Here is a 26,013-nt window from a genome sequence, read left to right as displayed (position 1 = left end):
GTTAATAAAATGTGAACATTCATGCAATATTCATACACAATTAGTACAAATAGGAAGGAGCAGGCCTTTTTGCACTTTTCTAACAGGGAGTTGGACATTTCAGGCCGATTAAAAATCTTGTAAGAGTATGTTAAAGAGTGCTCTTGCAGTAATACTTCCCTTTTTAATAAATGCATTTGTGAATTGGCCCTTTGTTTTGTTTTTGCGTTTTTCTACGGACACCACTTCGTTGGAATAAAAGCCTTCATGGGACTTCAGAGATCAAGACTAGGTAACCTCTGTTTTATACACGTTTAACAGACCCTCCTCGGTCCCAATACACAAAGGCGCTATTCACACCTAAATCAGGATCACACAGAACCACTTGTGCACAAGCATTGCTCAAGGGAACTGTTCAGTAACCTTTTTTGTGTTCAAGAAATAAACTAATGGCCTAAAATGAAGGAAAGTTTTTTTCTGCATGTGGAGGGAATCATATTCCTGGGAAAATTACAGCTATCCAATCTAAACAGGGAGGTGCGCCAGTCGCTCTGACCCATCAGTCGTGTTCTGACTGGACAGACCTCTGGTTCAAGACTTACCACTACCTGAGCCATTGAGCTCTCTGCTGTTCGATACGCAACAGTTTCCCCAGGTTGGAGGGCCTACTGCCTTTGTTAGCTACCCTCAGCCAAGGAAACTGTGGTTCCACCTGATCCACAAAGCCTCAAATAAGCCACCAATTTAGTTGTATTAAATCTAAATGCTCCTGAAACAATAAGCAATTTCAAGGAATATCCATAATCACCAAAGAGATTTGGATGGTGTTGCAGTCAAGTTTAGATTTGTACTGTAAGGCATGCACAAATTCATTAAATCGTAGCTGAAAAGAAGGGGGTTTCTTTATGACAGACTTGTTCAATCTCTATAGGGTCCAGAGTCTCTGGCTTCATGCTAGAGCCGTTCTGTGCACCTCTCTAAAGCACGAGGGCTTTGTGTAAAAGGAAAACAGTGTGCTTGGGTATATTTCAAGGAAGTATCTATATTTTGTGCTATAGGAAATTAGGTTATTAGTTGTCATTGTAGTGCTTGACTCTCCCAGGGTAGCGAAGCAGAACAGTCCAAAGCCTACTAAGGGCAGGTGGTGTGGGATAGTATTCACCGTTCGCTGGCACACACTAATAACACTCAGTAATGATTGTGCTGTCGGTAGGTTTTTTTCAGAAAAAGGAAAAATGCATTTATTACACACACACTACTATACATTGGGCATTAATTTACAAATATATACATCAGGCAGATTGAAATACCAAAGCTGAATTTAAATAATCACCTTTGATACCTGAAGGGTGATACAAACATATAAGATAGGTCTATTGGCTGGTCGAAGGTTCAAGATCAACAAACCACATGTTAAAAACACCATCATTTTTTGTGAGCAAATGCAAAAATCCATAATACCATGTGTAAATGCACTTATTAACATTCCTAAAGGGGGAACATCCATTACCACATGGTTTTTACACTGCACTACCATTACAACGCGGGCTTTACAACGCAAGTCGTTACCACATAGATTTACTATTCTAACACCTTCCCTACTGTACGTAGGCTGGTGTTGGAATAGTAAATCTTACTATTCCTAAGTCCAGCACCCTACAGCGCAAGTCGTGGTAACAACTTGCGTTGTAACGCCAGCGTTGTAATGGCATGCGGGGTAAAAGCCCGCGTTGTGTTGACATACAACCTAATAAAGCATAATCACCTTGATCAATAATTACTATCAACATTATTATCTCAATAAAGCATTTTAAAATGAAAACCTTTCTGTGTTCTTTTTATATACTTTCAGGCCATATAAAATGCAATCATAATAACAGCCTGTTAGACCTGTCGGCCTTATGGTAGTCTTCTCCCAAATGTTTTGCCTCTCCTCCTCCTTTTTGCTGCACTTATTTTTGTTGGCCTAAGTACTCTGTGTACTTTACCAGTGCTATTGTGCTTGCACTTTCTCCCCTAAAATATAGGTAAATTGGCATGTACCAAATTGGTATATTTAATTTACTTGTATGCACCTTATGGAGTGATATACCATATACCCTGGGCCTCTAAATTAAATGCTTTCAGTGGGCCTGCAGCACTTATTGTGCTATCCACTTAAATATTACCTTAACAAATGTCCAGGTCTGCCACTACATCCTGAATGCAGTTTAAAACTGCCATGTCAATTTGGCATTTATACCCCTAAGGAAGGCCCTAGGTAGCGCATAGTGCAGGGTGCTATGCAATTACAAGGAGGGACGTGTACTTTTAAATTGTACATGTCCTTGTAGTGAAAAACTCCTACATTTGTTTTTCACTACTGTGAGGCCCACCCCTCCCATAGTATAAAGTTTGGGATTTCTTATTACATTTATTATGCTTCAATTTTCAATTGGGAGCAGGCATCTAAGTCATGTTTGGTGTCTATGAAATTGAAATGATAAATCTTCTTTAATGGTAAAGTCACATTTTTCATCACAATTTTGATAATTGCCCTTTTAAAAAGTTGGAGTTTTCCTGCCCAGAGCGTTTTTGTGCCTGTAGCCTGTCTCTGGTCACATGAATGGGTATAACTGATAGCTGGGCCACCTGCTGGCAGTATTGGGGTGGGGGTCAGAGTTGAGCACAGCCCAATTTGCTACTGAATAGTTTGTGCTCTATGTTCGCACAAAGACCCTAACAACATCACATTGTCACTGCAGCCAGCTTGTAGCCAGGGTACGGGAGGCAGGAAATGCCATGCTCTTCAAAGCCACTGTCTAGAAGGTTCTCCCACCGTCCAGAACCCAGTTCACTTCTGGACCTGTGATACTCCGACAGGAAGAAGACGTGCTGTGCTGCCAGAGGGACTCTCACTCTGCTGGAATACAGCTCTAAAGGTCTGTTACCTTCCTGGACTGCTGCCCTGTTGACCTTTTGACCTTCTGGTTTGACAACTTCTACTAGAGTGTGTGAGGGTTATGTATAAAAAAGGAATGTTCTCCTTCCCTGCACAATTCATGCAGAGCTAGCATACCCAAGCAGCTTGACTCACACCTCTAGTACATATTCAGTGCATTATACAGCCCAATGAGCCCTGGTGGGATACCTTTTGTTGAATTAAGTTAAATTGGGAGGATGTATCCATCCACCCCTTTTGTATTCAAAGGGCCCTCTCAACCCTCCAGATCCAGCAGGTTTCCCTTATCTAGATCCTTTTTGTTTATCATGTATTGGGAGGGTAGCCTGTGGAAACATGCCCTCAGTGGGGGGGGGCACACTCCTGAATCTGGAGGCAGAGGATTAGAACAGGTATGCCCCATGAAGGCAATCCTTGCTGATAAGTTTTGGCTGACCCCAGAGAAGATCCGTCAGAGGTTTAGCAATGGCCACAAGCTGCAAACCTATTCCTGGGTGGATTTCCTAGATTAGGTCAGCAAGACACTGAAGGGCTGGTTGAGGGGCAGCAAAGTGAATGATTTTACTGAGCTGCACAACCTAATACTGAGAAAGCACAATAGCTGTTTTATAGAGCTACGCTAAAACATAGTGGATAGCAGCCTTAGTGATCCCAGGGAGATTGCTGAGGAGGTAGACCTCTGCATCAGCATTAGAGTGTCTGTAGGAAAGTGCCCCTTTGTTGCATTGTTACCCCCTAACCTTTTGTCAGATACATGATACCAACTTGATGAGTTTGTTCCTAGGGCCTGTGTTCTTTCCCAAAACTGTACCTTTGTCTGCACAATTGGCACCCCTCTGAACCACATGTAAGTCCCTTGTAATAGGTATCCCTGGTACCAAGGGCTTTGTGACGAGAGAGGGCATCTGAGGCATGCATCATGTATTATGTCACCCTCAGAGAGCCCTTGCTTGGACACCCATACACTGCCATTGCAAGCTGCGTTGTTCTGGTATAGACTAAACCGAAGAGTCAACATGGCACCCATCCGTAGATGCAATGCCCACCAACATTCCCTGTAGCATGGTTAAGTGACCCCTCAAGCAGGCCGTACAGCCTTAAAGGAAGAGTTGCACAATACCACCGGTGAGGGAATAGCTGCATGAGCAATATGCCCCTACAGTGTCTGTGCCATTCACAGGCATTGTAAATGCAATGAAGCCATTTTGAGTATAGGGGCCGGGAGTTTGTCATTACAAACTCCACAGCCCCAGAATGGCCCCAGTGAAAATGGGGAAGTTTGGTACCAAACTTCTCACACATTATACCCACGCTGGCGCCAGTGTGGGATTTAATGAAAAATGCACTCAGAGAGCATCTTAGAGATGCCACCTGAAAACAACCAGCCCTGGCGTGGTTCCTGACTGGCTAGCAGCCTTCAGCCACCACCAGATAGATTTCTGGAATCCTGGGTAGAGAGCCTCTGCTCTATGGGTCCTGAAACAAAGCCAATCCTTGGCAGAGGTGTCATGCTTTCTCCCCCAGGATGGACATGGTCCATGAAGGGGAAGGTTTAAAGGCCTGCTGCCTTTTTTAGCTACCCTCAGTCTTTTGCTGCTATCAGCAAATGTCTTCCACTGGTTCCGACCCCCACTTTAGGGGGCAGAATCAATGGGAAACAATAGCCAGGAAGGGAAGCGTGCCCACATTTGCCAACCCCTCCCTTCAAGTGGGAGAAGCAAACTGAAGCCGATATCTCACCCCTGAACATTGCCTCTTCAGATACAATAACCTAAGAAGAAGAAGGACTGAAGAGCCGTTCAGGAATGGAGAAGAAGATGAAGACTGACTTGGCCCCAGCACTACCTACCTGTCTCCTCCTCCAGTGACTCTGCTTCCAGAAACTGGCGTGGCTCATAGCCAGAAACCTCAAGAACCCCAGGGGACTGGTGCTATCTTGGATAAAGACTCTTGTCTCCTGTGGATACTGGATTCGTCCAACAAAGAAACCAAACACCAGGCTCCGGATCTTGACGGATCCCTGACACTGCACCAGTCTGCACCTGATACTCACAGCCTGAGCATGAGTTTGAGTGACTCACCTACCCCGTGATTTCTCCCTGGCAATCCTGATCTCATCTGCATTGCTGCCTGGCATCTCCAGGACCCACGCCTGCAGCCTCTGTTTGAAAGGTTCCCCTGACCGGATCCAGCTAAGGAAACCTGACACCAAAAGGCACCCCTGCATCCTCCACCCCTGACTTTGGGGTGCCCAGCCAGCAGTGCCCAGGTGTTCCCCAGGTATGCAACTTACCTACCCAGCCATTGGTCACCCTCGCCCAGCCTCCCGGTCCAGGCCTGCAGCATTTCTTCACAAGCAATATTCTCCTTTGGTCTGCCTTGGAAGTCCAATGCCTACTTTGCACTCTGCACCTTACCGCCTGAATGCCTCTGGAGGTGTGCTTGTGGTGCCTAGTTGTGGCCCCCTTCATTTGTACCTGCCTTTGATTCCTTGTCCCTGACCCAGAAACATCAGCTACCTACCTGTGACTGGTGCTCTTCAGAGTTCCCCCTTTCTCCATAGCACTACATTGGAGCCAACCTTTCCTTGGAACTCTGCACCCAGCCACTCCTGTGCCGCTGAGGCTGCACTCACTTTACCTACCAGAACCCTTCCCTGCTTAAGGGCTACCAACCCAGAAATTAACTACAAAACCGAGTACTCACATGTAATTCACCAACCTTGTTTTCCTCCACAGGAATCAATTGAACTGTAACATTATATTGTCCTGCATAGCATTATTATTGCAAAATCTGACAAATGTAATTGATTGACATTTAAGGAAAACTTTCTCAAAACTGTATTTACTGCATTTACAAAACTATACTGCGATCTTGAAAAGTGTTGCCTGTCTTAAAAACTGTATAACCAACCTCAACTGAGTGAGTCTTGGCAGTGGAAGGATCTCCCATGCATTTGGGCCAGTGTAGCAGAGGTGAGTGGATGCCCGTATCTCTGAGCAATATGAGCTCCGTTTTCCCCCCGTTCAGCTTCAGGCAGCTGTTGGACATCCAACACACCAATCTCTCCAGATAGGTAGTTGGTTATTTCTAACTTCAGAGCCATTACAAAAAGGCACCACTAGCTGGGTATCATCGGTATATGACACTACCGATATTACAAATTCCTGTACCACCTCAGCCAACTGATGGACATAAACATTAGACTGAGGGACGAACCCTGCGGCACACCACATGTGCTAGGGTGGTGTTTTCAGCCCAGTCCCCTTTTATTACCTGGAAAGATCCATTATCCATGAAGGAAGCAAGGCACTCCAAGGCTTTTACCTGAATTCCCAATTCCCCCAATCTCGCTTTTAAAATGGTATGATCCACAGTGTCACAGGCAGCACTGAGATCTAGCAGGAGGATGGCGGTAGACCGACCCTCGTCTAGTGTAGATTTGAGCTCTTCAGTAACTGTAAGTAAGGCTGACTCAGTGCTGTATGCGGCTCAAAAACCCATCTGGGTAGGATGGAGAATATCATTGGACTCCAGGAAGTTAGTCATGGAGTGATTAACATGCTTCTCCAGGAGTTTACCCAGGTAAATTAAAAGGGAAATGGGGCGGAGATTATATAACATTTTCGGATAAAGGTTGGCTTTCTTTTGGAGTGGCTTGATGATAGCATGTTTCCAGTTTTTGGAACTAGCGCGGAACTAGTGCTGAATCTACGGAGAGATTAAGAAGTTCAGTCACTGAAGGTGAAAGAATATCAAGCATGTCCAATAGGAGACAAAGGTGCACTGGGTCCAATGGAGAGCCAGATTTGATTGTCCTAACAAGCTGTTGGACCTTCTCTTCCTCTGATCTGGGAAAATAAGCCAGGGAAGAGATAGGGGGCAGTTTAATCGTTGTAACAGTGCTAGGTTCACTGTTTTTCTGGGAATTGATTGTATATTTATGTCACCTTGTTGGAAAAGTAGGCTGTGATGTCATTACATCTTTTAAGGGAAGTGAGAGAGGCATTTGTATTTCCGTGTGGGTTGAACAGGGGTTTTACTACCCTGAACAATTCCTTAGGGGAGTTTACTGCCCGAGCAATTTTTTCTCCATAAAAGTTGGATTGGGCTGTTTTTATTTCATTATAGGATAGGATAGGATTGACATTTATAGAGCGAACGAATGCTACGGCATCTTGGCGCTAAGGTGAAAGAGAGAGAGGACCAGTGTCCGCAGAACCAACATCTTAAACTCTGGGGAACAGCCATGTTTTTATTAGCTTCCTAAACACTGACCTGTTTGGTTGGAGTCTCACTGTGATAGGTAGTTGACACCACAGCCTAACCACACAGTGAGTTAAACTCTTACCACCCCATCTGGCACTACAAACTTTCGTGGTACAGATGAGACCAGAATTAGCTGGATCTAAGACTTTTAGTGGGAGCGTATTAGTGGAAGAATATTCGGAGGACAGCAGCCCCATAAAGTGTCTTATGAACTAGACATAATATCTTGAATTCTAGACGTTGTTGTATTGGAAGCCAATGCAGTGACTTAATGGCATCAGATGCGGTTGGACCTTTAGGAATATTCAATAGTAGCCGCACTGCAGCATTTTATATGGAACTGTAATTTAGTCTTCTGTGCATTGGCAATGCTTATGAATAGAGCATTACAGTAGTCTAGACCGGTTAAGACTAAGTCCACTACCACTGTTTTCCTTAACTCCTGCAGAATAAAAGGAAACACCATCCTGAGTAGCGTCAGGATATAGAAACAAGTGGAGGTTACACGATTGATCTGGGCTGAAAAGCCCAGTTGCTCATCAACTATGATCCCCAAGTTCTTAACTTTAGAGGATGGTGTTGGACATGTGCCGGGCTCTGTGTCGGCCACCAGGTGGGGTCCCACATGGACGGACCACCACCAAACTCCATCACCTCCGTCTTATCCGTGTTTATTTTCAGATAATTGTTGCTCATCCAGCTCATGATGTGAGTCAGACATGCATGGAAACTCGCAGATGCCACCTGATGTGATACAGAGATGATAATCTGTGTGTCTGTGTAAGACACAAACGAGAAACCATGCTGTCTGTTGAGACTGGCGAGTGGGGTGATGTAGATGTTGGAAAGAGTCGTAGACAGTGCCGATCCCTGTGGGACTCCACAAGGCAGAAGGAATGTTTCAGACTGTACATTTTCCCAGTGCAAAGTCTGTTCCCTAACCTTTAAAAGAGACGATAGGAGGGACAGAGCCGCCTCGCCAATCCCCACCGCCTTCAGCCGCCACACTAACACGGTGTGATCCACGGTGTCAAATGCTGTCGATAGGTCATGGAGGTTGAGGATCGCTCTATCCCCCATCTTCCTGTCTAGGAAAATTGTCTGTTGCCATGACTAACGCAGTCTCTGTCGAATGACCTGACCGAAATCCATACTGACTTGAATAGGTCAACAGTTCCTGATTTATTCACCTCTCAAGAATTTTGGCTGCAATCGGCATTCAAGAGATAGGTCGATAATTCTTAGCCTCCAGTGGATCAAGCTGGGATTTTTTAAGAATTGGTCTGATGCAAGCTTTTTTCCAGACTGTCAGATAAATCCCAGATACGATCACTTGATTTAAGAGGGGAGTTAAGTGTCTTAGGTGGACACAGATCCCTTGGAGATTATGACTTAGGAGATAGCAGGAGTCTCTTTACTTCAGTAGGAGACAATGTGCTGAACGTGTTAAACTGACAATGGTGCGTCTTGACCATATTATGGTAGTTTGACCATTGTTGTTTGCCTGCTTGTTATTCCGAAGGTCATCATAGATTGTTTGGATCTTAGTCTGGATTGAATTGCGTGTTCTTACGTGATCTTGATAGCACTTGAATATTTTTAAAAAGTTCCTTAGTTGAGTTGTCGTCCTCCTCTATTCTTGTTGAATAGTACATATTTTTTGCTTATATAATAGCTTCTTTTTACAATTGTAAAGCTCTATTATAAGATATCTTATGCTCCCTACTATATTCAGTTCTCCATACACGTTTGACTTTCCTGCATGTAACTTTCAACTTTTTCAACTCCATACCATACCATGACGATGATGCCTGCGCTCTTCTTGGTTTAATGACTTTCTCAGGTGCCACTCTCTTTACCGCAGCGGCTATCCAGTTATTAAAGTGGCAGGCCGCCTCATTGTTATCCGGATCCTGTATAGGCGGACAGATGTTTAGGTCTTCCTCTAATTCAGCCCCTTGGATTTTATTCCAGTGTCTAATTTTAATGCTGGCTGGTTTATTTATATCAGACTGGACCAATGGTGAAAACTGAATATTGAAATAGATCACCGAGTGATCAGTCCATTTGAGGGGAACCGTGTTAGTGAGTGTAAATTAGTTGCAAAAATGCCATCAAGTATATGGCCCGCAGAATGTATGGAACCCACCTCCTTTTGTTGAAAACCATAACCTGCTAGATTATCAAGCAGCCGACTCGTATCGCAGTTGTTGTTTAGTTCCAAAAAAGAGTTAAAATCCCCCAAAATAATGAGTGAATTGGAATCTATATACGATTCTAGCAAAATCTGTAGTGCCTGAGAGAAAGGGGCTCTAGGGCCAGGTGAGCCATAAAGAAGGGTATACAACGTTTAGCACGCATTTTTTACCACGCACTACCATTACAACGCAGGCATTACCACGCATACCATTACAACGCATTGCGCAGGGGGGTGCTCTAGGATAGGGAATAAGTTTAATTTTATATCCAACACCTTCCCTAGTGTCCACGGGGACTGGAGTTGGAATATAAAATTATACTTACCACTATCCAGCACCTCAAAGCGCTATGCGTTGTAACGGTATTCTTTGTAAATACCGCGTTGTAAAGGTATGCGTGGTAATAGTATGCGTGCTAACGTCATACATCCATAAAGAAGTATTTCATGTTGCGTGGAGAGGTTGTTAATTTTCAATGCAAAGCGTTGTTGATCAGATCAACAACTTGTATTCAGATTTGAGAGAGGGGTCCTAGTTTTTCCTACAGCGTCTCTAATTTTTTGCATTTCTTGTTAGTGCAAGAAGCTGCTCATTATAACATGGGGTGATTTTAGAGAGAAGTTTGCTATTAAAGGTTCTTTTTGGTGCACAGATATTGGTGGAGTGGGTAATCCAGTGTTCTCACTGTTGGTATTTATTTTCTAGGTTCCCCAAGAGGATAGGGGAATTTTCCTTGAGGGTGGTTTGTCATGTTTTAGGGTCCACTGTAGACCAACTCCTCTTAGTAATACTTTGACCCAGAGGAGTTTGCACTTGCAGAGGCCTAGGTAAAGTGAATGTAAATAAACAATGGTCTGACCAGGGTACTGGCAGGCGTTTATAGACTATGAGTTGTGGATCATTAGAAAAAATAGGATCCAAAGTATGGCCTTTCTTGAGGGTAGGTAGAGTTACAAGTTGGGCAAATTGCAATGCTTCCATGTCGCCATGCAGCTGTCTAATATGATTGGAGTTGTGCTTGTCTGCATGAAGATTAAAATCACTAAGGATTGTCAGTCGAGTATTCTCTATTGTAAGACTGGATATTTGATCAGGTAGTTACTCTAAAAATCTTCTACTAGCACTTGGGGGCCTGTAAATCAGTACTCCTGAAAATTTGTGGGTGGGGGATAAGGCTATATTGAATTGGGCGCTTTCACAATCAGGAAGCATAATGTTAGATAAGGTGCATTTGTATGCATCTTTGTAAGTGAACACAATGCCACCCCAGACTCTATCCATACAATCCTGTCTTTATAGCTGATAGCCTGGGGGAAGGGCAAGATGGATATCAGGGCCTGAGCTGGTGTTAAGCCAGGTTTCAGTCACAAACAGTATGTCTAGAAGCTCTTCCTCCAGAGTGACTCTGATATCAGATAGATGTTATAACATAGAATGAGCATTTATCAGTCCCATCTTCCAGCTACCTTCTTTGTCTGTATTGACCCGCACTTGGCTTGTCAAGCTAGTATCAGTGGTGGTCTTATAACCGCAAGCTAGGCAGGGAACCATGGAATTGTCTATTCCTACCTGGGGCGCACAGGGTTGATATTGTTGTGGCCTAATTTCTAGTAGCTGCTCTCTAGAGTATATGTAGATACCTGTGTTATATGAACCAGAATTTCTAGCCTCTGGTCCTGATCGGGCGCGGACGGGCACAGACGGGCTTGCCTTGTGGTGGGCCTTTGGCGCGCCACATGCGCCCCGGGCTCACACGTCTGCTGCTCGCCCGGATTGAACATTTAAATGAGAGGTGGTGTCAGCAACTAGACCGCTGACCTCCAACCTCAACCAAAACTCTATGGTGAGTGAGTCCTACTCACACTCCATGGTTCCTGCAATGGGAGGAGTAGTATCCCTTACAAGATGAAAAAAAGTCAAGTTGCAGTGCAAAACAGACTCAAATTCATACAGGCTTAAAAATGATTCTGTTAAAAGGGAGTGCACCCGCATAAAAGCCAATTACAAGTTAAAAATATATGCACAAGTTACAAATGATTAAAATAAAGAGTGAACTATGCACAGGGCAGAGCTTTACTGTCTGTGCTCTTTGAACGGGCTTTCTGGTCTGCTGAAAGTTACTGTGAATCCAGCTATATCCATAGACTGTCTGTTAGGAAATGACTTGGAGCACACAGCCTGGAAGGAAGTGGAGCTCAAGCCACTCCTGGAAATGTTAGGGTTGCCTGTCTTGGATCTGTGCGACAACCAGGTCCATGGCTGCCCAGGACGAGAGTGAAGTCAAGTAGGTCTGGAGCCTGGAAGAATTGCCCAGTCAGCTGCCATGAAATGGGAACGTAAGGTACTTGGGAAACCAGCACCTAAATGCCACACATTACAGATGGATGAGGTGCTAGTGGAGACCGCCGTGGAGCCTACTGTGGAGGACTTTGTCTCCCTTGGTGACCTGCCAGAACTTACTGACTGGCAAGTGGTAGGAAGATCCACCAGGGAGGAGTTATGCATGACACAGAAAGAGTGCCCAACCCATGATGGCCTAAAGCAACAAGCTGGAGCCCAGGCAGCTGGTGACACCTCCAGAGATAACCACATATATTGGGAAAATGACCTCCTATGTAGTGAGCCTAAGGCACCTGAGCATGGGGCAGCCGAGTATTGCTAATTCGTGAATGTTACAGGGCCTTTCTACTGGGGTAAACTTATGATCTATCAAGTCTATGAGGAAGGAGTATGGAGTTACTTATAAGTTCTCAGCACCATAATAGCCGCAAAGAAATAGGTTTGTTGAAAGTTTCAACAAGACCCTTAGAGTCATGATTATGGGTCTGTCTGAGCCCATGCGGCAGAGAAGGGGCATCCTCTTACCATGCCTGCTTTTGCTTACAGAGAGGTACCACTGAAGGGGGTTGGCTTTAGCCCATGTGAAATACTGCATGCCCATCCTGTAACCAGACCTCTCACTCTGGTCAAGGACAGGTGGGAGCCAGCTCCCAAGAACCATCACCCCCCACAGGATGTTGTTAGCTACATGCTAGCCCTCAGGAGCCAGATGGTCAAGGTCTGGAAGATGACTTCTGAGAACTTGAAGGCTAGTCATGAGGTAATGGAGCAATGATATGACCAAACGGCTACCATGTTGGAGTTCCAACATGGGCAGAAAGTGTGAGTGAAAGATTCAGTGGAGCCCAGGGCCCTCCAGGACTGCCTTACTTGCCCCTAGGAGATAGTATACCTGGATGATCTCAAGATACCCAGGAAACCCTCTTTTTAAAAAAAAATATTTTTATTGAGTTCTTGGCAGAGAATCAATGACATAACGATTACCAAATTTCCGGCATGTAAATCTAAACATACTGAACTAAAAATACATTGAAATCGTCTAAGATAGGTACAGATCAAAAATAAAATTGTATTTAATCAAAAACATGATATCCCAGATCCCAAATATCCAGCATTGAACTCTTTTCTCAGTCAAAGTAATCTTTCCAAATTTTAGTAAATTTACGTAAAGCTCCAATCCTTTTTGCATACCTAAATTCGCTGTTTCTAACTCTCTTGATTTTTTGAAAACATTCATCTGCAGTTGGAATTATTTCTGTTTTCCAATACTTAAGAATAAGAGATCTGGCAATTGCAACAATGATGTACAAAAGCTTCACTTAGGAATCTTCCAAATTAAGCTCTGGATCAACCCCAAGTATAATTAAATTATTATAACTAACAATCGTAAAATGTAGATATTGAGACAATATACGAAACATATTTTCCCAGATAACCTTGATTTTGGGACAGAAGGCAATAATATGTGACCAATTAGCCAAATTCGGTTGAGTGCATCTAAAACAATTAGATGATACATTACTGTACATTTTGGACATCGCTGCCAGTGTATAATACTAAATTGCTAAAGAAAAGCATACTTCTCCAGTTCGCCACTCTAAGGACCGTGAAATTTAATTTATTTAGGGTTTTCCAGTTTATTTCCTTTAAATTGAAGCTTTCATGTTTCTGCCATTTTTTTATTGCTTTGGCACTCACATCCTCCTCCCTATTTTCCGCCAAACTTTTCCTCCATGCTCCCGTCCTCTTGAATACTGGGGACCAAAAGATATTGTTCGTTAAATTAGAGATCTGACTTATTTGTGTTATATCAATATTGCTCAATAACCTATACAGCGCTACATATGAGCCGATAAGAAGAAAATTACCACGTATTAACAATACCATCTCATCGGGAGTCAACCAAACTCCAAATTTAATAAAATTTGATAAGTTACTGAACCCATATCTCGCCCAGGTAAGTGTGATATCTAATTCTAATCTGGTCCCTAATCCAAAAACAGCCTCTCTTAATGGAGTTACTAGGGACAGGAGAGAGAGTGAGTAACTTTTTAGCATATTATCTCGCTTTTTAAGAAACCAACGCAAAGTCTTGTATCTGACTAATTTGGGAGATTTAAAAATCGCGAGGGGAGAAGGTATTTTGGATTCTTTGCAGATTAAATCAAAAGAGAAATTAATAAACAATACATCTCTAAATGCTGGATATTTAAATCTCGAAAGATACTGCACAAAATATGCATAGCAATATTGTTTTAAATTTGGTAGGCCCAATCCACCGTGTTCCTTATCTACATATAGGGTTTCTATAGCTATTCTTGGAGTCTTTTTTGCCCAGATGAAGGCTGAAAAAAGGGATTCAATCTTTGAAAAAAAAACAAGAAGGGAACAAGAGATGGTTGAAAACAAGAAGTTGAAAAGTGGGAGTTGACATCTTAATTAATGCTACTCGGCCTATGATAGATAAAGGAAGTGTATCCCATCTTTGGAACATAGCACGGACTTTCCTAATTAAGGGTTCAAAATTGAGCGTATATAGATCACGTACTGAAGATGAAAAATAAACCCCTAGGTATCCTTTGGGTTTATTAGTTATGCATCTCCGAATATCTGGATGCAGGTCCGGGTTGTTATTCCCGCTGATTATAATCTCAGTTTTCCGCTTATTAATACGATACCCCCCCCCCAATGCTTCAAATTGTGAAATAATGGAAAAGGCTTGTTCTTGTGACTGCATATCGGATTTCAACAGAAGCATAATATCATCTGCATACAGTTTGATCTTATCCATACCATCTATCGGCAGAGAAATATTTTTATTTTTTCGTAATGCAGATGCTAGAGGCTCGATGAAAAAAGCAAAAAGGGTGGGGAGAGAGGGCAGCTTTGTCTCGTTCCTCTTTGAACAGGAATAAGGGGCACTCCATCTCAACCGCCTCAAACCTTAGACCTCTATGAGAGATCTAAGATCACCATGCTGCTGGTGACAGATGATAGGGAAGAGCAGGAGAGTGAACTTCTCCTTGATCTCCACTCATCTAAAGAAAAGGGTGGGCCAGTAGAAGGTGACAGCCTCTTCCCTACCCTCATCCCAGAGCAGCAGAAGGACTGTGGCCAGTTACTGGAACAGTTACCCCTATTTTCCCTCACTCCTGGGCTTACCCACTAGTGTACCTATTATATAGACACTGGGGACAGTCTGCCTGCCAAAAATAAAATGTACAGACTGTCTGCCAAGATGAGGGCCATCATCAAAACAGAAGTTTCTAAGATGCCTGAATTGGGGGTCTTTGAGCCTTCTGGTACAGCCCAGTCGTGCTGATACAAAAGGAGGCCTGCTGGACACCACTTCATAACGTAGGCTTTGCATTGACTACAGGGGACTCAACTTAGTCACCAAGACTGATGTGCACCAAATCCTCGAGTGAATGAGCTCATTGATAGGTTGGGGGATGATAAGTTCCTGAGGACTTTTGACTTACCTTCAGGGTACTGGCAGATTTCCCTGACCAAGGGGGCTAAAGAGAGGTCAACCTTCTCTACCCCAGAGATCCACTTTCCATTTAAAGTGATGACCTTTGGACTCAAGCATGCCCCAACCATTCTGAAAAAGTCCACCCTGGTCCCTATTAAGATTGAAAATCACAGCTCAGTATATTTTCTTCTATGCATTAGCAAGATAATAGAAAAAATGTTAAATGGCTATTTGACCGAGTTCGTGGAGGCACACAACCTGCTGCACAAGACACAAAAAGTCATTTGTTCTGGGAACAGAACAGAGACAATCCTTTTATCTGCCTTGGAGTATATAACAACAATTTTGAACAGAGAGGGACAGCTGCGCTAATTCTTCTTGGTTTGAGCACAGCTTTCAACACTGTCTCCCATGTCATCCTCTGACATAGATTGAGGGTGAATGAATGAAGGAACATTTATAGAGCATGTGGTTACTCAGGGGCATCCCAGAGCTAAGAGGCCAAGTAAGCTACGAGGAGATTAATGAAAAAGAGAATAAATGAAGGAACAGGTGGTAGTTATTACTGGAAGAGCACTAAGGTGGCTGACTTTGTTTCTGGACAATAGACGTTTCCAGGATTGGGAAGGGCCTTGTCTGTCGGGGGCTCATCATCTTAGATGTAAAGTGCCTCAGAGCTTGTTGCTGAACCCCACTCTTTTTAATGTCTATGTTTCCCATTAGCAGACGTTATCTGTTCATCAGACCTAACCATGGTGTTGTAGGCCAGATCATTGTCTCCCTATTAACCAATGCCAACCTAACCTTGGAGACTCTGTACATCTGTCTGGATAAAGGTGAAGCATTGGATGACAACTAATTGCCTTAAATTGAATGGTTACAAAAATGAAGTTATGGTTGTTGGAAACAATCCACCACTGTTGCACCACATTCTCTGGCCTTCGTGCCTGGGCGACCTCCCTTCCCCCAAAATGGAAGTAAAGAATTCGAGAGTACTAATGGATAAAGATTTGGCTATGGCCGCCGAGGCAAAGAAAGTGGCAGGGACATGTCTTGATATCCTGAGAGCCCTTAGCAAGATGATTTAATGGCTTCCTATGGATACCTGGAGAGTAGTTGTACAAGGTATTGTACTTCCACACTTAGACTACAGTACCTCTCTTTATCTAGGCAGCTCTGCCTATGTGATTTGGAAGCTGCTAGTTATTCAAAATGCTTCAGCTCGAATACTGCTTGGCCAACCAAAAACACAGTCTGGGTGTCTGAATCTGGTAAGCCTTCACTGGCTGGCAATGAGCAAAAGAATTTAATTTAAGGCCTTATGCATTGTGCACAAGGTAAAATACATAATATGTAACAAACTAGGCAAATCAATATTAAATGCTTAATAGGGAAGTGACAAAGGAGAAAACATAACTTGACAAAAAATTAAAATGACTTGCAATTTATTCTCATACAAAGATAAAAAACACAATGATTTAAAAGTTGTTTCTCAAATGTAAAAAATCACATAAGTGAATCAACATTGCATACCATCACCATTACATAACATCACAGTAAAATTAAGAATTCCAATTGCTTTATATAGAAAAGAACTTTATACAGAAAATATACAAAAAAAGGGGGTAGCAAAAATGATTCAACACTGTGATGTTATGTAATGGTGATGTTATGCAATGTTGATTCATCTATGTGATTTTTTACACTTGAGAAACAACTTTTAAATCATTATGTTTTTTATCTTTGTATGAGAATAAATTGCAAGTCATTTTAATTTGTTGTCTAGTTATGTTTTCTCCTTTGTCACTTCCCTATTAAGCATTTAATATTGAATTGCCTAGGTTGTTACATATTATGTGTTGTTCATCCCTGACCTAGGAATTGTTGTATTCAAGTACTCAGGGGGTCCTTGTTACCTACAAAGCACAAGGTAAAATATACACATGGCCCACACATCCTTAGCCACCTTGTCACACCATACAATAATGCGAGAGAGCTAATATCTAACAATCGCTTCCTCCTGGTCATCCCCCAAATCAAAGGAGCGAGAGGCGGAGGCTGAGCATTAGGTTATCTAGTGTCTAAACTCTGGAACTCCCTGCCTAGTCACCTACGAGCCAACAGTTATTTGTCAAGTTTCAGGAAGCAACTGAAGACCCCTCTCTTCCCATAAGCAATGCTCTTCATCAGCATGACTCCTGCAGCAATGAGAAGTCTGTCTCCGGTTAGCTATGGGCTCTCTAAGACTTTGCAACATAACATCTTCCAGAAGCTGGCGAACCAGGTCTTAGCAGGGTTGGAAGCCTCCAGTGCTGCAATTTAGAGTACATAGCTGTCTTCAGTAGGACCACCTTCTTCACCCGCAGGAAGTGCTTCAGGCCCTGCAATCGGCAGGCCTGACTATCAAGGCTAGCAAGTGTCAGACAGGGCAGGGATCAGTGGTGTTCTTGGAATACCTCATGGGTGAGGGTAATGCGCACCCACTCCATACCACAATGGAGACTATTGTGGCCTGGGAGCCTCTAAAAACTCAAACTGACGTGAGGGCCTTCCTTGGCCTCACTGGCTATTACAAGAGGCTTGTCAAGGAATTTGGAACCATTGTTGCCGACTTGACTGAGCCGACTTCCAAGAAGCACCCCAAGAAGGTGATCGGGACAGAGGGTTGTCAGAAAGCCTATGTCTTTCTGAAAGAGGCCATGTGCAGAGCCCCAGTGCCCAAGGCCCCTGACCTTCTCAATGAGTTGTTTGTTCAAACAGATGCCTCGTAACATGGCTTAGGGGCAGTCCTATCATAGCAAAATGAGGAGGGCCTTGATCAACTTTAGCATTCATCTCTAGGGGGCTACGTCCCTGGGGACAAATGTGGAGTGCTGTTAAGAGAGAAGCCTTTTCTGCAGCCTGGGCACTTAAGAAGCTGAGCTCATACTTGTTCGAGAGTCCCTTTTGGGTTCAGACAGACCACAGACCCCTCAAGTGGCTAAATCAAAGGGGGGGGGTGAGAATCCAAAATTGATGAGGTGGTCCATCTGTCTACATGGAATGGACTTTACAATAGAGAACCACCCTGGGTCAGACCACTCTAATGTTGATGCTCTTTCAAGGTTTGTTTGCCTCACTGAAGAGAACTCACAAGGGGTTTGGTAGTTTTCCCCACTTTCAGTGGAGGAGGGGGTTGCACCTGGTAGACCTGTCACCCTTAGGGTGGTCTTCCCCCAAACAGTTTGCCTCTCCTTCTGCTTTTAGCTGCACATAGTTTAGTTGGCCTTAGGAGTCTATGCACTTTACTACTGCTAACCAGTGCTAACATGTTTGTGCTTCATCCCTAAAATATAGTTAAATTGGCTTGTATGCAATTGGCATATCTAATTTACTTGCAAGTCCCTTGTAGAGTGATATACCATATATCCAGGGCCTGTAATTTAAATGCTACGAGTGGACCTGAAGCCCTTATTGCGCCACCTACTTAAGTAGCACCTTAAAACATGGCCCAGGTATGCCACTGCAGTCTGAATGCAGTTTTAAACTGCCATGTTGCCTTGCCATTCAGACTCCCTTCTCCAGCTTTAAACTCCCCTTTTATGAATTATAAGCCACCACTAATGTAGGCCCTAAGAAGCCCGTAGGGAAGGATGCTGTATAATTTAAAGGTTGGACATGCACTTTTAATTTTTACATGTCCTAGTAGTGAAAAACTCCAAAATGTGTTTTTATTACTGTGAGGCCTACCTCTCCCATATGATAACATTGGGGATTCCTTATTACATTTATTAAGCTACCTTTTCTGATTGGGAGCAGTTATGTCATTTTGGGTATCTATGGAATTGTAATAACAAATCCTCTTTAATGGTAAATATGAATACATTTTTCATTATAAGTTTGAAAATGCCACTTTTAGAAAGCTGGCATTTTCCTGTTCTTAGCCATTTGTGCCTGTTTTGGGTGATATGACTGGGTGTAACTGACAGTTAGACTTTGTGAATTCCTCCCAGACAGTCACAAAATAAATTGATTAGGTGTACCTTAATGGGCCATCTTCTGGCAGGATGGGGGCGGAGCTGAGCATAACCCCACTTGCAACTGAATAGCCTGTACTCTGCCTTCACACAAAGAGCTTAACAACCTCACATTGTCAATGTAGCTAGCTTGGTGCCAAGGCAGAAGAGGCAGGAAATTCCATGCACTTAAGCCACTGTCTAGAAGCTTCTCTCTCCTTTCAGAGGCAGGGCACAAGGATATAAAATATGGCCTCAGGCACTAACTCTTCAGGCTACACCTAGACCTGTGGATGCTCTGGCAGGAAGAAGGACTGCTGTGCTGCAAAGTGCAGCCACTGACAGAGCACTTTGCAACTTTAGATCATCATCCACCAGGTCCAAGACAAACGTTTTTGGGAGCAGCATATACCATCTCTCCCCTGTATACACCACACTACCATCAGTAGAAGAAGAATGCAATGGTGTCAGGATGTACACAAAGGAGAGGGATTCAGGAACAAACAACAAACTAAAATAACAAGCTAAAATAAAAGGATGAAACACTTACCAAAATACCAACCTGATGATCCACTATTCTCCAGAGGTCCCACTTGGACCTACAGAATGATTAATCATAAGGAAAATGTTAGTACAGATAAATCACCCAAATGGAAACTGACAGATGCTACCTAAAGGGTACTTATCGCTTACTTAAGGGGGGGAGGTTTGAAACTGAGCCGGCTATTCAAGCACAGTGGAGGAGGAGCAACACACTATGACCTTATGATGATATACATAAACAAGAATATCACAAGTATACATACATTAGTTGACAAAATTATATATCACAACACAACTCTAGTAGCGTATCAACCTTCATACCTAGTAGATGTGTGATCTCCACTAGTACATTGACAAAATTCACACCAATGTTTAGTGCTTCTCCTCACACAATAGCACACCAGATTGCACAAAAATAAAAAGTTCCAAGGCAGGATGAAAAAGAACACAATGTACAAAATAAACAACAAACTTAGCTGTGTACCTATATAACCCTAGCGTACCTGCTTTTAGAATCTTTGGCAGTTTGAATACACAGAATTCTCACCAGCGGTGAGAGGTACCAAAGCTTTCCGTTATCCAGGTTTGGGGCCAGAGGTCCAACCAAGGCCGTCAAAGGCCCTAACAATGGGCACAGCGGACACAGTACTAATGTCAAAATGGGAGAGCTCTTAATAGAGTACTTATCGTATCCAGAGAGAGATGTGTAATCCAAATTCAGAGGCTGGGCAGGAGACGCGTCATGTCTCGATTCCTTGATGAGAAGCATTGAAGGTCAGGAGCCAGGCTACTTATAGTTTAAAGCTTTAAAAATGGCAGGCGAAACTTTGACATCTTTCAAGATCTTAGCCGACTGTCTTATGTTGTTCTTGTGGATGATTTGGCAGCCGAGGATGGCTCACTGTTGTTGTGGATGACTCGGCAGCTGAGGATGACTCACCAGTATTCAGCTCCCTGTCTCATGTTGTGGTTGTGAATGACTCAGCAGCTGAGGATGACTCACCTCTACACTGACCCGCTAATGTTCTGCCCAAAAGATGATCTAAGCTGTCGATCTCTATACCCTACACACTGTTCATACCCAAGGTCATGATGAACTGAAAGTGTGCCCAGAAGGCCAAGTGGGTGCAAGCACATAAGGTGTGGATGAAAGAATGGAATGTAAAGGAAGGTGCCAAAAGAACAGCAGGTTTCTAGGGTAAAGGCCACCATGGTGATTCCCTGGCAGTAAGGATGGTGGCTACCTGTGAATCCCTGACAGCCACTCTGCTGGACTGTTGATCTGCTGCCTTGCTGAATTACTGATTTTTTGCCCTGCTGCCCTCTTGCCTGGGGAAGAAGTACTGGATCTTCAACATAATCTTGAAACTAGGGCGACCAGAGTGACTCAAGGTGCTAGTCTGCTGGCCTCCTGATCTGAGCCTCAAAGACATAAAAGGCTCCCCAACATCCTGCACCAGCACCTGGATCCAGAGGATTTGAGTTCCCGACAGCCAAAGGGTGCCCCTCAGTTTCTGTACCCTTGGGGTAGCCTCAGAGAGCTGGATTGAAGTTTTTTGGCTCATTGTGTTCATGAACTGGCCAGTTTGCACCAAGACCTGGCAGTCCGTACCACCATTCAACTGGAATCCCGGCAGCTGCTTGTTCGCACTACAGCATCGATCAATCGTGGGGACTGCCAACACAAAGTTTCAGCAACTCCTGTCCACGACGCCTGGCCTACTATTTGCACTTCTCCGGCAGCCTTCTGTAATGCTTTCCCTGCACCTCGATTCCCTCTCCACTGTGAATGGGACTTGTGGCACTGATATGAGAAGGTACATTTTCAGCAGGATTAATCTAGTGACTGTAGCCGACTTGCGCTCCATCACAGTAGACCTGACTTTGTGACTTTGACCATGTCAAGCACAACCAGATATCTACAGTTGGCGCTTTGTGCTTTTTGGCACTATTTTAACGAAAATCTTTAAAGATTCATAACCCTGGTCCTACTGATTGGATTTTTGTCATTTTGGTTTCAAATAATTTCTTAAAACGTACCCTATTCTTTTGAATTGGTTTGGGATTTTCCTTGTGCTGTGTTTTCACTTCATTACTGTTTGTATGCTGCATAAATACTTTAGACATTGCCTCTATGTTAAGCCCACTGCCTTTTGTGCCAAGCTAGCCAGGGTTAAGCACAAGTTAATTTAGTGTTTTGTTATGGTTCACCCTGCAAGGGATTGTGGCTATTGCTTGACCCAGGCTCACACCCCAGACAACCAGCAACCCAATGTTTCACAGTTGATATGTCTGCCCTTTTATCTTTTATAAAAGTTAGAGAATAACTAGCAAAGAACATGCCCCTTTCTCACATGGGTTGAGGTCACCCAGCATATGTTTCTGGGCAGTTAAAAGGCATAGAAATCATTATTTGAACGGTGTTTTCGGCTATAGACTAACTCACTGTTTTACTAATGGTTATCACTACTACAGGCACTCAACATAAAGAGAGAAAGTAACATCATGAAAAGAGGACGAGCACAAATGCGGAATATTTCATAATCGAAAACACATTGCAAGGCGGGATGCCAACCACGCCACTAATTTGCCAAAGTAAAGAGTAATAAATGTCAGTTCTTTGCAGCGAACATAAATTTACCTAGATGTCGCGTACTTTAAGAATGCTTAACAACATCAGCATGAAAAAATCGTCTACCTGTTTAATCTGATTCATATGCAGAAATGCGTATTTAAAATTCTGAAACTTGCTCAATTTAAGGTGCACTTCAAATGGCAAAGAAACACATGAAAGGGACATTCTACTTTCTGATTGAAGTTCTCCAACAAAATATTAGCTTTGAAGAAGAACTCCTGGCGGTCGAAAGACTTTGAAAGCCTAGAAAGCAGATACTTGTAATTAAAAAATGGGCCAATGTCCAGCAGAGATGGGAGGATACATGAAAACGGATGTGCATACAAGAAATGTAAAAATGTCACAGGTATTATGGGGTGAATATCGTCACATAGCCATGTTCTAGTGTACTTTAATAAAAAGTTAAGAATAAAAGAGAATGCATGTTTTTATACTCAGTGACCTTTAACTGCCCCCATTTGACCTATATGATTGTTCGGATTGGTCCTCGCATTACCAGTGTGAAATAGGTAATTACATATAGATTTTTTTTAAATTAGAATACATCCGAATGCATCGCTTTCTACTTTCCCACATAAGTATTCCTAGTTTATTGTGTGTTGACTTACTAGATATCAGTTTTAAGTATTGGTGAACATTGGTAATTACACAACTCGCACAGTTGCACATATCGTAATCTGGTTTCAATATATATTCATAGTGAAAAATATTCAGATCGCATTTTTACCTTTTATTATCTTCTCGATCACGGCCATAGAATAGTTTAACCTCTTCGAGGCTATTGACGGAACCGTTCCGTCACGGCTCGCGGGTGAGCTGTGCTCATGATGGAACGGTTCCGTCACAGCCCGCTCGCCACGCCTGCGCGGAGCTGATTTCGCACCTGAGCGGCGCGTTTCATTAAGCGGGCGGGGCCGTGACGGAACCATCCCGTCATGAGCACAACTCACCCGCGAGCCGTGACGGAACGGTTCTGTCACCCGCGCAGGTCAGCCGCGCGCCCCCCCGCGACCGTTAGCGCTGCAGCGGAATAGCTGCCGCAGCGAAGGTGTTAAAAAGTGACGTTCCACATTAGAAGCCAGGATACATTTTTTATGCACTTTCAGGTTTGGATTTTTTTACTTAAAGTAGAAGTGCATCTACTCTAAGGGCCTTATTTACAAGCAATTAACCCAGCGTGTGCCACAAACCATTTGCCTGCACTGCGTTACTTCCACATTAAAGGGAAGGATCCCTGTGTTCTTCCCTGCACTGGCACACAATTAACCGCCATGCGCCAACGTAGGCACCTTTGGGTGCCTGCGTTGTGGGGATGATTGTTGTTGTGCAGAAGGGACACCTTCCTGCACAAAAACAATCAGAAGAGGTTATTTCCTCTTCTTATGTGTGCTGCGGAATGCACCACGCATAGTATGAGGAATAAACGAGGAGGAATGAAAACATTTCTCCTTGTTGCGCCTCGTTCACCTCCAAGGTGTCACATTCTGACGCATTTCCAGGTTTAAAATTTCTCGTGAATCTGGAAAAGCAGCAGAAGCCATGGGTGTTGTGTGGGAACACGCACAGCAACACCCATGGCAGGCCCCTTTCAAGTAAAGTGTTGCGTGTAAAGGGGCCATATTTATAAGGACACGAAAAGCCAGGTTTTAGGTGTCCTTGTAAATATGGGGTAGCAGGTTGCACCACAGTTGTGGCACAAAAAGTGACACACCTACGGCGTAAAGAGCTTGCAAATAAGCCCTATAAGGTTTAGAGCAGCTCTTTGCCCTTGATAAGTGCCGGTAATCTCCCATTAACTGTAACCTTGCTGAGAAATGCAGGTACTCTCCCATTCAAATGAAAAACGCAGGTACTCAGTACCGGACAGTACCTGCTCCATTTAAAGCGCTGTTTAAACTAAGAAAGAGCTATTTGAATGAGTGTATTCAATTTGGAGTTGGCAGGGAAGAATTTTGAGGGCGTTACGTAAGTACATTTGAATAACCGTCAAAAAAATGTCAGTGACTACTTCACGGTCATTTACACTGGGAGTCATTACATTGTATGTAATCACATCGGGAGAACCTTTACATAAATGCATTTACTTCTCCAGTCCGGCACTTCTCAGGTAAATACGTAAGTATTACTTTTAAATAAAGTAACATTGAAAAGAAAATGAAACTGGATTTACAAAAGTCTTTAATACACATCATAAATGATAGCAACTCTTGAGACGATTTTTTATAAAGTATTTATTAAATATTGAGTAGAAAGGGACAAATCGGTGATGTTCTCTGTGGTCAATTCATCTATCAAAGGTTCACTGCATCTGACTTGGGGGAGATGGGTGGGTGGGGGTGGGGTTGGTCTGTAACCTTAAATGATCCATGTACAATGCCAGAGATGTTCTCTCAATTGCTGTTTACTTACTATGTTTGCAACTTCTCAAAATAAAGTTTTTAATAAAAAGTTTCACTGCATCTTGAAATTCCTTTTTCCATAAATGTTGGCTTTACAAGTTTATGTCTTTCTATGTTCACATCTGGGCCACAGCAAATAGGGAGCATTAATGTTTTATTATTATAATTATGTAGTCTAAAATTCGGTGGTTCATTTAAATACTTATGCCCTCTAGAACAAGGTCAGCAGCACGAGATTTAAGGAAAAGCTGAGATTTGGTCCTTACTTTAAGATCAAATTATGACTGAATATTTTTCACAATATCTTCATGTCCAAATACCTAAGGGCAAGACCCAAATATGTATTTTCCCTGCATTCGCTAGAATCCACATGTTCCTGAAAGATAGATTGTAGTGACTCTTTCAGAGTATCTGCTTTTGCATATTTCATACTACCGTCACAGTATTTGAAGGAGCTCGCTTTACAAAATAGGGGCATGATAAAAGTTCAGCGGGCGGAAATCTGGTATGTGTGAACCCTGTGGAAAATGAAGCACTTTCCTGTAAAAGTTACACTGTAACACAGACACTATTTTCTGATTCGCCCATCCACCCATAAATCCATCCATCCATCCACCCAATACATCCATCCGTCCGTTCGTCCTCCGTCAGTCCGTCTGTCTGTCTGTCTGTCTGTCCGTCTGTCTGTCTGTCTGTCTGTCTGTGTGTCTGTCTGTCTATCTATCTATCTTTACATATTACCTAGTGGTGGATTCCACTAGGTAGTTGTAGTTAGGTCTTGTTTTCCATAGACGGAATATTTTTGGGCTTGCTAACAACTTTGGTTTCGTTTGACGAAGCTTCATAAAACATTACAGAAAGAAATGTTAATCCACCTCAGCTGGTTTCTGAAATGTTTAGGGGTGATCTATGAAGCAAGGGGGTGAGAAAAATCCCTGTTCATTTTCCATAGATTGTTTTGACGGGGACCAGCATTTACAACGCAACTTTTACCACGCAACTTTTACAACGCAACTCGTTACAACGACTTGCGCTGGGGGCGCTGTAGGATAGGGAATGGTTTAATTTACTATCCAAAACCTTCCCAACTATTCAGGGGGACTGCAGTTGGAATAGTAAATTAAACTATTCACTTTCCAGCGCCCCCCAACGCAAGTCATTGTAACGATTTGCATTGTATAAGTTGCGTGGTAAAGGCATGCTTGGTAAAAGCATGCGTAGTAACGACATACATCCGTT

The sequence above is a fragment of the Lissotriton vulgaris genome, chromosome 11 (genome assembly GCF_964263255.1).
Source record: "Lissotriton vulgaris chromosome 11, aLisVul1.2, whole genome shotgun sequence".
In the NCBI taxonomy this organism is placed as follows: Eukaryota; Metazoa; Chordata; class Amphibia; order Caudata; family Salamandridae; genus Lissotriton; species Lissotriton vulgaris.
The sequence above is the reverse complement of the archived record's forward strand: the minus strand, read 5'-3'. Positions refer to the sequence as shown.